The 12,111-nt window shown below is 35.1% G+C and overlaps 1 long non-coding RNA gene across 1 annotated transcript; it reads left to right on the top strand.

Moving 5' to 3' along the window:
* The first annotated feature begins 4,873 nt into the window (after positions 1 to 4,873).
* On the top strand, positions 4,874 to 11,178 carry LOC145675591 (uncharacterized). Its single transcript, XR_014129162.1, has 3 exons — positions 4,874 to 4,975; positions 8,276 to 8,439; positions 10,413 to 11,178. It is a non-coding gene; the product is annotated as an uncharacterized LOC145675591 (long non-coding RNA).
* The last annotated feature ends 933 nt before the right edge of the window (positions 11,179 to 12,111 follow it).

Here is a 12,111-nt window from a genome sequence, read left to right as displayed (position 1 = left end):
AGCACTAACGAAGCACTAACGATTGAACTAGAAGATATCATTAGCCCTTTTGAATTTGGCGGGAATTTGACCGAATGAAAAATTCCCCATGTGTTACTTATGGACTTTTCGTGACATGTAATTGGCCATATCTACACTAATAGTGAAGCAGTAACGAAATTATTAGCGTTTTCTAGAAGCACGAACGATTGCATTTGGTTTAATCGTTTGTGCTTCCTGGGGGCGCTAACGTGAAGTTCCCTCCAAATTCTTTTGCTTCTAGCGTCCAAATTATTGAAGCACTAATGTTGGGAGTTGGTGTTCTAAGAAGCACTAACGAAGCATTAACGATTACACTAGAAGAGATCATTAATAATCCTATGGCGGCAACTTCACGGAGGTTCGCAGATCACATACCAAATGCACAGGGGGTCCGCGTTGTCGGAAAGTTTGAGAACCACTGTTCTAAACAATCCAATTCGAGAGCACTAAATAGCCAATCAGCACCCGATTGCAGGAAAATACAAAACCACTATGATGGAGTTCTGAGACTGAGCACCAGTTGTTCAATAAATATCTTTTTATTACTCTTTTCAACATTTTTCTTATATTGAAAGTATGCATTATAATTATAATAAAAACAAATATCCGCACTGGAAGATATTGTTAGTATTTTTGTCGATAATATAAACAATTTAGCCTATTTAGTGCAGTGCTTGCATGTTTATTGTTAAATTTTGATTAAGTGATAGGTATAATATTATTAATAAAAGAATTTAATATACAATAATATCGAGTGTAGATTAACAAAGAAAATCCCATATATATATATATATATATATATATATATATATATATATATATATATATATATATATATATATATATATGAATTTTCTTGCTTCAATAAGAAGTTTTGTACTATTATTAATCTGGGATAATAACAAATAATTACGTACAGACTGATAATACGCCCGCAAACTTTGGTATGCTGGGAATGATTACAAGCTATGCTATTATAATATATGCAACTACTTTATCACGAAATTTACACGCAGTTCTTTAGAAGTTATTTCTTAAGGTAAAAAGTTGAGTTCATGCGTTTTGATTAATTTTATGGGGGTTTTCCCGTAAGGTACAAATTCACATCCAGACTTATGCTAATATATGAAAGTCAGAAAAATTACTAAAATCGAGAATGCTATTTAACACTGTAAGTACAGGAGCGTAGAAGAGGGCCCACACGAGAGTACGTCCGTAGAGTGCAGCGCGTCATTGACGAGGTTATAGTGCCAGAAACATAATAAGAAGAATAATGCGTAAATAATAATAGTGAAACAAAACTTTGATGCAATATTCAGTCATTTGAACTCAACTATAGCCCTTGTAATGATTTGATACTGGTAACATTTAACTTCTAAACATAAAATACGGTAATTGTTTAGTAATGTGGCTTACACTAACAAAGACAGAGAACAACGTGCCCTAACCCGCCTTCACTTGTTAACACTCGCTCGGCAATATTATCTCAATTTAATGTTATTAATCTAACATAACCGAATGTGTATTGAATGTCCCAAAGCTACAAAATAGCCTAAAATACTTGTTTCCTACATTATACAAGCATGTTCCGACAGTAGAAATTTTATCCCAGACAATTCTCTTTCATATGCACTTACACATTTGAAGATTAAAATTATTATTTGTTTGAGAAGCTATCCTAAACCATGTGGCGATGGTATCTCAAGAACAGGATACACCACTGTAATTTTGGACAGCCTGTGTATGTTGTCAATGGTGCGGCTGAAGAATGAATAAACAATGGAAATGACAACCAAACAAAAATAACTATTTTGAACAGGCCCGTAGCCAGCCTCCAAATTTAGGGGGGGCTAAATGTAAATTAGGGTGGGCACACACAGAGAGAGACACAGACATTATACAATATATATATATATATATATATATATATATATATATATATATATATATATATATAATGTCTGTCTCTGTGTGTAATGATGAATAATTTCTTATGCTCTTAAAACTAAAACTACAGCGTGAAGAAATTATTATTAAAATTTTCCCCTATAGCGTTAGTACAACTGTACCTGAAAGCTAGAATACCATGTGTCTCCTTTTTATTTTATTTGTTATGGCAACAAAATATTTCTTCCGTTTTCTCATCTTCAAGGAAATTTAAAAAAAAAATATTTGTTAAAAAAATAGTTGGCCGAACGAACCAATCATTAAAATTTCCAAAGAATTAGTACAGGAAATACGTTTTTTTATTTTTTAATGACTGAAAAATATTTGTGAAACTTGAAAACATCTAGAGAGTAATGAGATTTAATACTATCTTCAAAGAGATTCTACAGAGAAGGGTCTCAGAATCTTAAATCAATATTTTGAAATACATATGGCCTAAACAAGTATATGCATATTGGAAAAATGAAATTAACATTTTACCTGCATTATTATTTACATCTCCTTAGATATGAAACTTTATATTTCTTTAAATATCACGCGCTTTATTTTACACTTGTACTTCTAAACATTTTTTGATCTTTTTTTATGGTGATGTTCGAAAGAAATAATGTTTATGGGTTTTTGCTATCTACAAATTTGTAAATTTCATAAGATTAAGAAACACAAACACACCACGCATATATACACTCCTCATGTTGGCACACTATAATAGAAACAAGTTGTACATTTGAACAATCACTAACAACACAATCACATTATAAGTCTCCTTGTTTTGGACGCTGCCAATCTTAAAACAATTGTGTCCAGATCGAGGTTTCGGCACGGTGCAGTTAATGTACAACTCCTTTTGAAAAAATGCCCTAACAAAGAAGGAATTCCTCTCACCTGAAGTAGTTCTATATAAAGGTTGACAGGCTTCAGGGCAGAAATTTAGTAAAGAAAATATTCAAATTTACAAACGTATAATTTCTGATTGCTTTCTTTTTAGTAACTGAAAAAATACTTTTTGCATAACAGCTGTGAGTTCCATTTTATCACAACACATTTCAATTTTTAGACGTCGTGGACCCCGTAGCCAGAGCACGCGGACCCCTGGGGTCTGCGGACTCCAGTTTGAGAACCACTGCTCTAGACTCTTTGGAACATACTATCAACAATCATTTAGGATGATTGCTACTAAAGTCATGTTTAAGTAAAAATAATCTGTTATAATCTGGTACTCGAGCATTCAAATAAGAAATAACTCCAAGAAAGTTACCTGTTCTAGCGCAGTTACCTTCTTTCTCGAAACGAAATTGATAAGAGTAGTAACAGTTCATTAAATTTTCTTTGTGTAGTACAATTCATATCAAAGTATAAATGAAATTCTTCTTACATTGTACAAATAAGAATTCGAGATCAGTTGCTTTCGTAGGCACTAAAATGTTTAAGTTAAGAACTAATTATTTAAACAGCTATTTACTTATTTCTATTGAAGATATCTCTTCTTCAAAATGAAACTACATTAACAAATTGTTACTTTTGTGGGCTACCCCGTAGCCTCATTGGTACAGCGCTCGCCTTCGTCGCGTCTGGTTTCGGGTTCAAGCCGTACTGGGAGTCCTCGGATTCAAACCGATAATGATTTGGATGTTACTTTAAGCTATAGGTCCCGTTTCTTTATAGCCTCCCTGCTGAGGAGAGACGCTAAACTCCCCAACGCACCCTGTTTTAAGTCAAAGGTGAAATTTCAAATTTATAAAGCATTATACATATTATCATCCAATAAGGTTCAATTTTTAATTGAAAATTCTGTTTTTCCCATAAGTGCAACTACTACCTCCGTTTAGTCCGCTGCATTTTTTGTTTACATACCAGAAGACTGCAAGGTATTCATTTACAAAATAGTAACTTTGCATGATTAGGCTTACGTCTAATGATCTGCTTGAACATTTGATTCTGGGACCAAAAATTGGCAACAATTATTAAATTATTTTTTATAAGTATCTAATTATTCACCCCCGATAAAGATTAAGTGAATCGAACTTATCTTTAGTTTAAAGATATATTATTCTAAGTTACTTAACAAATAGTCAAGTTGCTGCTACACTACAATTCTCATTCTTCAAGTGAACTTCGATGCATCTTCAGAAATAAAAGAAAGCTGAAGGCTGTGGATAACTAGCCAAATTCTACTGCATCATTAAGCCAATTTGTGTAGCATCTGGATACTTTTTTCTCTGTTCACTGACTATCTGCAATATGTAGGTTTTCTCTTTTTCGTCCTTTGTTAAAATGTTCCCGTATTCTTGTATCAGTTTCACACCTCTCTCTGCATCATCATTCACCATCACAATGTTTTTCAATATATTCAACCCACGTTGAAAGTTCACATCTTTTTTCCAAGTAGATGGGCATGTGCATTTCTTTCTTTACTTTATGGTTCAATTCAAATAAGGGAAACTATTCAACAATCTTATAAATCTGCAGCCCGTACAGAGATATAAACTCACAGAATATTAAGTTTTATTACTTCGGAGCTTTTATTTTTCATAGTTGATAATTATTACATGTTCAGAGATAAGTGGAAAATAAAGGCAGACGTCTGTTTGTCGTCAAAAGCTACCTCAAAATAATATAGCATACGAGGTAATTTCTATTTAAAATTTCCCAGGTAGCACAGTCACGTCATTAACACGTCTTTTTTTGGGGTTCGAATTCAAAATGACGTCTTTTGAAAATTTGGAACGTCTTTATCACGTACCAAAATGGTAACAAAAATGACGTGCGAAAAATGACCTAAATTGTACGTGTTTATCACGTGCCAGAATGGTACAAAGAATCACGTGTCGAACATCACCAAAAATAAACGTCTTTTTTAAGTGCTGCAAGCGCGGACGTTCCCCGTATTTTAACTGCAGTTTGAGCAGTGCATGCTGGGAATCGTGAGCCATTTCAGAATTGCCATGGAACTTTGTGGTGTTATGATGGTTTTCTGTGTTTAAGTGAAGAAGTCAGCTTTAAGACAGTAAGTATAATTCCTATCCTATTCCTGTCTAGGTATATTCTGTGTAAAATTCAGCAGATTGAGTATTAGCTCCTCTCATACAGCGTTGCCTATTGTTTCTTATTACAGTGTATTAAAATACCGTAGAAAGAACGAGGATACCTCCATTAGGTTAACTTTAGCAGACACCTCTACCAAATTAAATATTTTTAGGTAGAATACTATATAAAATATCAATAGTGAAGGTAGTAAAATGATAATGTATGTGTTTAAACTTAATAAACCGTATATGGGAGTGAGTATGCATGGGAAAGTATGTCATTCTGGGGTGCAGTTTTACTATACGGAGTGTAAAATGTACGAAAAAAATTGGACAAGTCTTTAATTTGTCCATTTCATGTCGAGAACAGGAGCAACCAACCTCCGCGGGTCTTCTAACCTGTTCCTACTACTACTACTTATACAATTGATCCATATAATAAAGCTGCACGCATTGTGGAACTATTTGCCAAGGCGAAAGACGGCTGGATACAAGCAAAGAACGAGATGACAGTAAGTGGAGTTGATTTTGAGTTTAACGTCCTGTTTAGCAGCAAGACTATATAAGACGTGGGCCTACTGATTAACATGAATCCGAACATCAGCTCCCGCCGGGAATCGAACCCGGGTCTCATACGCCTAGATCACAGTAAGTGTATGCTTTTGGAGGCATTACTGGAACAGACGGTTCTACCAAATTTTGACACATTACATTTTCAGGTTAGGTTAGAGCTTTCATGCACTAAGTGAGGAGCTCCATTACTAGTTGCAGATTTACTTCACGGGGGTTAGTATAAATACAGAGTAGACGTATGGCATATTAAGCACAGTGCATAAAACACGAATGAACTTTTGCTAGGTGCCCACTAAACAGCACAAATGCATTCTGTTCGAGTCCGGACACGAGCACAACAAGAGGGCCCGAGCGGCAACGAGGGGGTGCGTCCGTAGGGAGCAGGCACGTCAACGACGGAGACTATACACGTAAACAAGGATAGTTGAAAAGCACACTTACGCTTACAATGCTTTCACCATCACTCAAAATTCTGCTTCACTCGAGCACACGGTTCTACCAAATAGAAAATTTGTAGGTAAAATATTATGAGAAACATTTTTAGTGAAGGAATGGGTGTGAAAAAAAAAACAATTACTGTCAGTGTACAGCATAAGTGATCAGTGAAAGTATCGTATATGTAAGTGTGCTCTTCCACGATCCTCGTTTATACGTGTACTTCCCGTCGCTGACGCGCCTGCTCCCTACGAACGTGTCCCGTCGCTGCTGCTCGGGCCCTCTTGCTGTGCTCCTACTGACTCGGTTATATAGCATTCCTGCATTTTAGTGGCCAGCTGATATAAATCGTGTATGACTTCAAAGTTCTGACCGATGGAAGTTCTAACCCCTTGGCTCACTCAGTTATGTTTTGTTTAGCCTTTGTAACACTAGTGCCTTAAATCTAGTGAAAAAATCCACAAAATCGATGTATAGTTGATAGACTCGTTTGTTAAAGTAGTGCTCTCATTGTATATGTGCATAATCAGTGGGAGGATATTACCCCAGTTGAGAGCACTCTCAAACTGCGACCACCGTCCTGTCGCACCTACGTACCCTCACAAGACACTTGGCTACCGTAGCTGTGCCACAGAATTGGGTGTGGGAATCATAATAATGTAACGGGTTTTTGACAGTGTTCGAATATTTTGTTCATTAATTGAGTAGAGAGCTCCATCGCATTCTAGGCTCCTGTGCCAGCATGTGATGATGGATACTGATCAATGTTGCCACTAAATTTCAAGAAAATATATTCCAACTCAGTTAAGTATCTTCTACATGACTACATTATTATAAGTTCCACTGCTAATCGTAAAACGATTCAAAGGAAACCAAATGTCTTATTAATGGTCCGTGGTTGGGGGCTGGTGGTGGTCCCAGTCAGATGTATTTTAGCGAGCTATTGACATAGGTAATATCCCCCTAATATTTATGCATGCAATAACAAGGGAAGTCTCTTTGTGTCAAAAACCTGCTTTCAAGTAGAACACCACATCCTCATCATTAAAAAGAAATGAAATTAAATATTTAGTTTCACGCCCCAGGATAATGCACCGAGGCTAAGGAAGATGGTGATAATGAAAAGTGAAAAATGGTGGTATGAAGAAAGTGGGCGAAAACGGGAGAATGTCGTGAAAACCCAGGCACATGGTGTTTGTCCACCACAAAGCCCACTTGGCACGAGCTGGGATCGAACCAGGGACCCCACGCATTAGAAGTGAACGCCCTATCACTGGGGCATTGCAGCCCCATCAGTAAAAAGAAACATACCTCATTGTTTCGGGGCTTACATATCTGCTGCCGCCAGAAGGAAGCTGTGTACACAACAGGGGCGGATCCAGAGGTGACGACTGCCCCTCCCAGAGTAGGATATATTTTTTTTAATAAAACCCATCCCAGAGTTGGAGCTCTTGATTTTATCAAGCTTGTATTATAAATTTAAGATTTTTTTTTACATTGCAGAATTTAAATGAAGCAGTACATAGCAAGAAATTACTTGCCTTGGTGTCTTTGCTCAGAAAATGTCCACCTTCGTAAACGCAGGTAGTCATTGGTGTTCTTTGTTTTCAAGATGCGATATTTTGCGTTCTCAAATCCGATCCCTGCTTTGTTAACAACGGGCAGACAATAATCCATAAAATCTATCTGTCCACAAGTTTGTCAATATTTATTTTACGTATCTTTCCATTTAAGAAGTAACCATTCCCGCACTGAGATTAGCACGATTTCGGACTCTGGGTTATATATAAATTTAATTTCGAACGAAATTGTACCAGTATTGGTAATGTATGTCCAAAACAAGAAATTGTTTCATTAGAACAGTTTGGGTAATCTTTTCTGTTCATTACGACCTGTAATTTATTTAAATTTAACTTTTAAAGATAATTATGAAAACGTATATTCAGAATGAATGGGATGTAATTGTTTTTCTTGTAGCATGGTATTCTTGTAAAATATTTCTTCCTCACACCGTCCTTTACGCTGAAAATATCCAGAACAGAAAGCATGTGAAATTTATGGCTGATATTTTCTTGCCAACTCATTTTCCTTTCTATATGCTCTTAGGTTTTTTTTTTTTTTTAATACAAAATATGATAAAAAGCTCACTTTACTGTTTACATGAAATTAAACTGCTACATTTCATGTTAAATGTATTTAGTCGTTGTAATAGGCCTAGCTGTCAATACATGTTATTTGCAAAGATAAGACTTGCATGTATTCCCACTTTCCAGAGTGTGTGACCAATGCTCCTACAAATGATGAATTGATCAGCAGACCACCTAGCACGGAATCTTTCTTAACTGAACTTGAAGCCGTGACTCTCACCCCTTTCTGCTCGTCGAGCTGCTCTGGAAATAATCACTGGAGGACGACCTACACACCGAAGGTGTGACAGGTGAGTTTTAGACATGTTATTTTATAATACACATGTAAGAAAATGCCGAGCAAGAAGAAAAGAAAATAGTAATATTTTATTAGTACTTAACTAAAATAAAATAATTGCTGAACAAGGCAATACTTTTATGTAAATGAAGTATTCGATTTAACGTTCCACGATCAGGCACTGAGGCTAAGGGAGACGGTGATGATGAGAAATGAATTAAATGGTGGAATGAAGAATGTGGGAAAAAATTGGAGAACTCCAAGAAAACCCACGCACACCGTGTTTGTCCAACACAGAGCCGCTTGGCGTGAGCTGGGATCGAACCAGGGGCTCCAGACACAAGAGGTGAACGCTCTTATCACCGAGCCACCACTGCCCCACTTTTATTTAAATGTAACAGTTTCAGCAACTACCCTTGTCTTCTTCAGACACACACTATTAATTTATTTATTATTTTAGATTTTTAAAGATTTCCTTATTTAATGATTTTTATTACTTCAGCAATTATTTTATTTGACTTAAGTACTTATATATAAGGAAAGCTCTAATATGGAATATATCACATGTTATTGTGTTCGCGCTTTTTTTTTTTTTGAATGGGTAAAAGTACTCCTCCCGAAAATATATTTCTCAACAGAGGGGTAAAATATATAATTTTCACCAAAGGGAAGTATATTTATTATTATTATTATTATTATTATTATTATTATTATTATTATTATTATTATTATTATTATTATTGTTATTATTATTATTATTATTATTATTATTATTATTATTATAACTACCACAACTTCTAACCAATGTTTCAATGCTCGAAACAAATAATGTGACGATTTTCATCCTACTGATTGTGACAGAATTCTGGTTCTAGAAGTCTTACTTTTTAAAATACTCGAGTAACAAGTGAGGGAGCCAGCGTTATGCTCTCAGTTTGGAATCTTTCGGAATACAAAAGTTATACACCATTTTGTTTGTAATTTTCACTTTATTTTTTGCCATATTTTGAAATGCTAATACATGTTTCAACTTGCATCATAAATTTAACTTACTAAATCGTATCCAATCAGGATGAAATTTCTTATGACAGTAGAAGAATACCTCTACTGCTTAGTTCCAACTGTATGCAGCTTGTCAGATTGCTGCATCCGATAGCGTAGTTCTGTCACGATATTTAAATGCTGAATTTTAACTTCTTTTTGTAGGTTACATAGCAGTAGTGAAAGATAATAATTTCTATCGTTGTCTAGTTGTGTTTGATAAATGAGTAGCTATATTATTTTATTATTAGAAAGTTCTTTCTTTCATACCATGCTGGTCTGCATCAGTTATGATCCTAGTCCCCGCCAAGTGAACTTTGTGGTGGACAAACACCGTGTGCGTGGGTTTCCTCGGGGTTCTCCCGTTTCCTCCCACTTTCTTCAACCCACCATTTCATTCATTCTTCATCATCACCGTCTCCTTTAGCCTAGACGACATAATCGTGGGACATAAAACTCAAAGATTTTTTTTTTGCATCAGTTATGATATCGTATCGATATACTTGATCGTCACTTTTAGCTCACATCCTAAAGTTGGTCTTGGAGTGGCATTTTATATTATGAGCACATACGTAATGTAGCCTTCTATGAGCGTTTCAGGATTATTTCTCATGTACGTGTATATATAAAGTCCTATATCCTTCCAACTTCTTTGATCCTCCTGAACAATCAGAGTTAACAGCTGCAATAAAATCAAAAGTTAATGTATTACAGAATAACTTTAATTAATGGTAGGGTAGTTTAATTTCGCTGTATGGAAGGTCGTTAAAAGTGGATTATTGAGAATAAGTGACTTCATGCAATCGAGTACAGTAACCAATCGTTTTATTGCGTATTGATTGTAGTTACACATGAGGTATTGTAATTATTTTTTTCCTTTTTCTCTCTACCTGAAACATTGCACTATGATTGTTCATGATTTTTATTTTTATTTTTCTGTTTCAGTGTTCCTATCTGTCATCATTGGGAGGAAAAGTGACCTTTCTCCAATGCTTGGTTTCCAAAGAGCTGGAGATGAAATTCGACTACCGCAGAAAAAGGGCGAAATTCCCGTTGTGCAAACTAGTCTTAAAGACATAGTCGTAAGTAAAAATAAAGCATCAATAAGATCTTCAAATGAACAATTGTGACAAATCTTCAAAACGTTATTAGAAAGATATTCATTTCCATCTGCCTTGTTGTTTGAGGATGAAAAGGATTTAGCATTCTCGAAACATATTGACCTGCTGCTCCTCGCTTTGTTGGAAATCAGTGTAAAGGCATCTCTTTCGAAAACTAAAAGATGGAAGAAACTGCTACTGAAATAATAGACGAAGTGGGATACTTATCGCAGTCCCCCTTTTTAACCTACTTAAGCACGTGAGGATTTTTTGATATGATGCTGCATTTCTGTACTTTTAATAACTATGAAATGTGGTTTCCTTCATACGAAATCAATAGGAAAATTTAATTATTTTTATTTTATATTATTAAAAGATCTCTGTAAGTTTTAGATTATAACCAACAGATATGCATTGTCTACATATTTCTTGTTTGTATTACAAATAATAGGGACAATTAGTGTTTCTTTCTGCATTACAAATAGTATGAATAATATTTTATACGAAAAAATGTGCACATTGTACATAGAACTAATAAATATAGAATTCAAATTAATGGTTATGTTTTTTCGCTTTCATCCCTCAGAGATTAATTAATTTTAAGATGTACTTTCTTTTTCGACTTTTCACCTCCAAAGTAAAGATGTCTTAAATTGGAGTTATAAATGTTTAGTCCTAAATTTTGCACTGTCAATAAAACCCATTGTGCTTGTGAGTGTGAGTGTGTGGATGTGGGTGTTTGTGTTTGTGTGTATGTTTGTGCATACTAGCGCAATAATGGATAGCTATAAAATTTATGGAAGCACGTGTTGTACGGTAATTTCATTAAGAAAAAGGTACCAGTAAATGCACATGAATAAATTCCAGTGCCGAAATGAGTGGATTCTTCTTAGTACTGTAAGTACAATGATTCTTTATTTTTCCATTTCATTCTTTGTTTCTGCCATGTTTCGTCTTTTCTCATTAAAAGTCATGTAGGTTTTTTTTTTTTTTTTTGACAAGGGTGAGTTACATTCGAGTTTTTTTTTAATTTTTCCAACGCGTCTCGGTTTTCTTTTTAATGTATGCCTTTAAATTTATCCTTTCGTGGAGCAAGCGCTGCCGTTTCTTTCCTGTAGCACTACGTATATAATTATTCCTTGACACCTAATGTATATTCGCTTCTTAATATTAGGTAAATATACCACACATTAAGAGGCGAATATATATTCTTCAATAGGCTACTATCCAAATACTAAAAAGAATAGAAATCAACAAGACTAGAGGTGGTCAATTGGATATGCAAATCCCCAATCCATAGATAATACGAACCTTCGGAGAAGCGAAATCTCCAAAATCTTGGTACAGACCAATCAAATAGACGACAATATTTTGACGTTCCCCAATGTGTGCTTTCGAGAGAGGGTGGTGATGCATTTCGCTGTGGCAAGACCTTAGGGTTCCTAGGGTCTATCCTGATCAGTTATTTGTTACAATAACCCAGTGGTCTTACTTATCTGATATAGAATCTTGTAAATTATTATGCACATTACAACACAATTGTA

The sequence above is a fragment of the Thermobia domestica genome, chromosome 18 (genome assembly GCF_964235325.1).
Source record: "Thermobia domestica chromosome 18, izTheDome1.hap1.1, whole genome shotgun sequence".
Lineage (NCBI taxonomy): Eukaryota > Metazoa > Arthropoda > Insecta > Zygentoma > Lepismatidae > Thermobia > Thermobia domestica.
The sequence above is the reverse complement of the archived record's forward strand: the minus strand, read 5'-3'. Positions and strand labels throughout refer to the sequence as shown.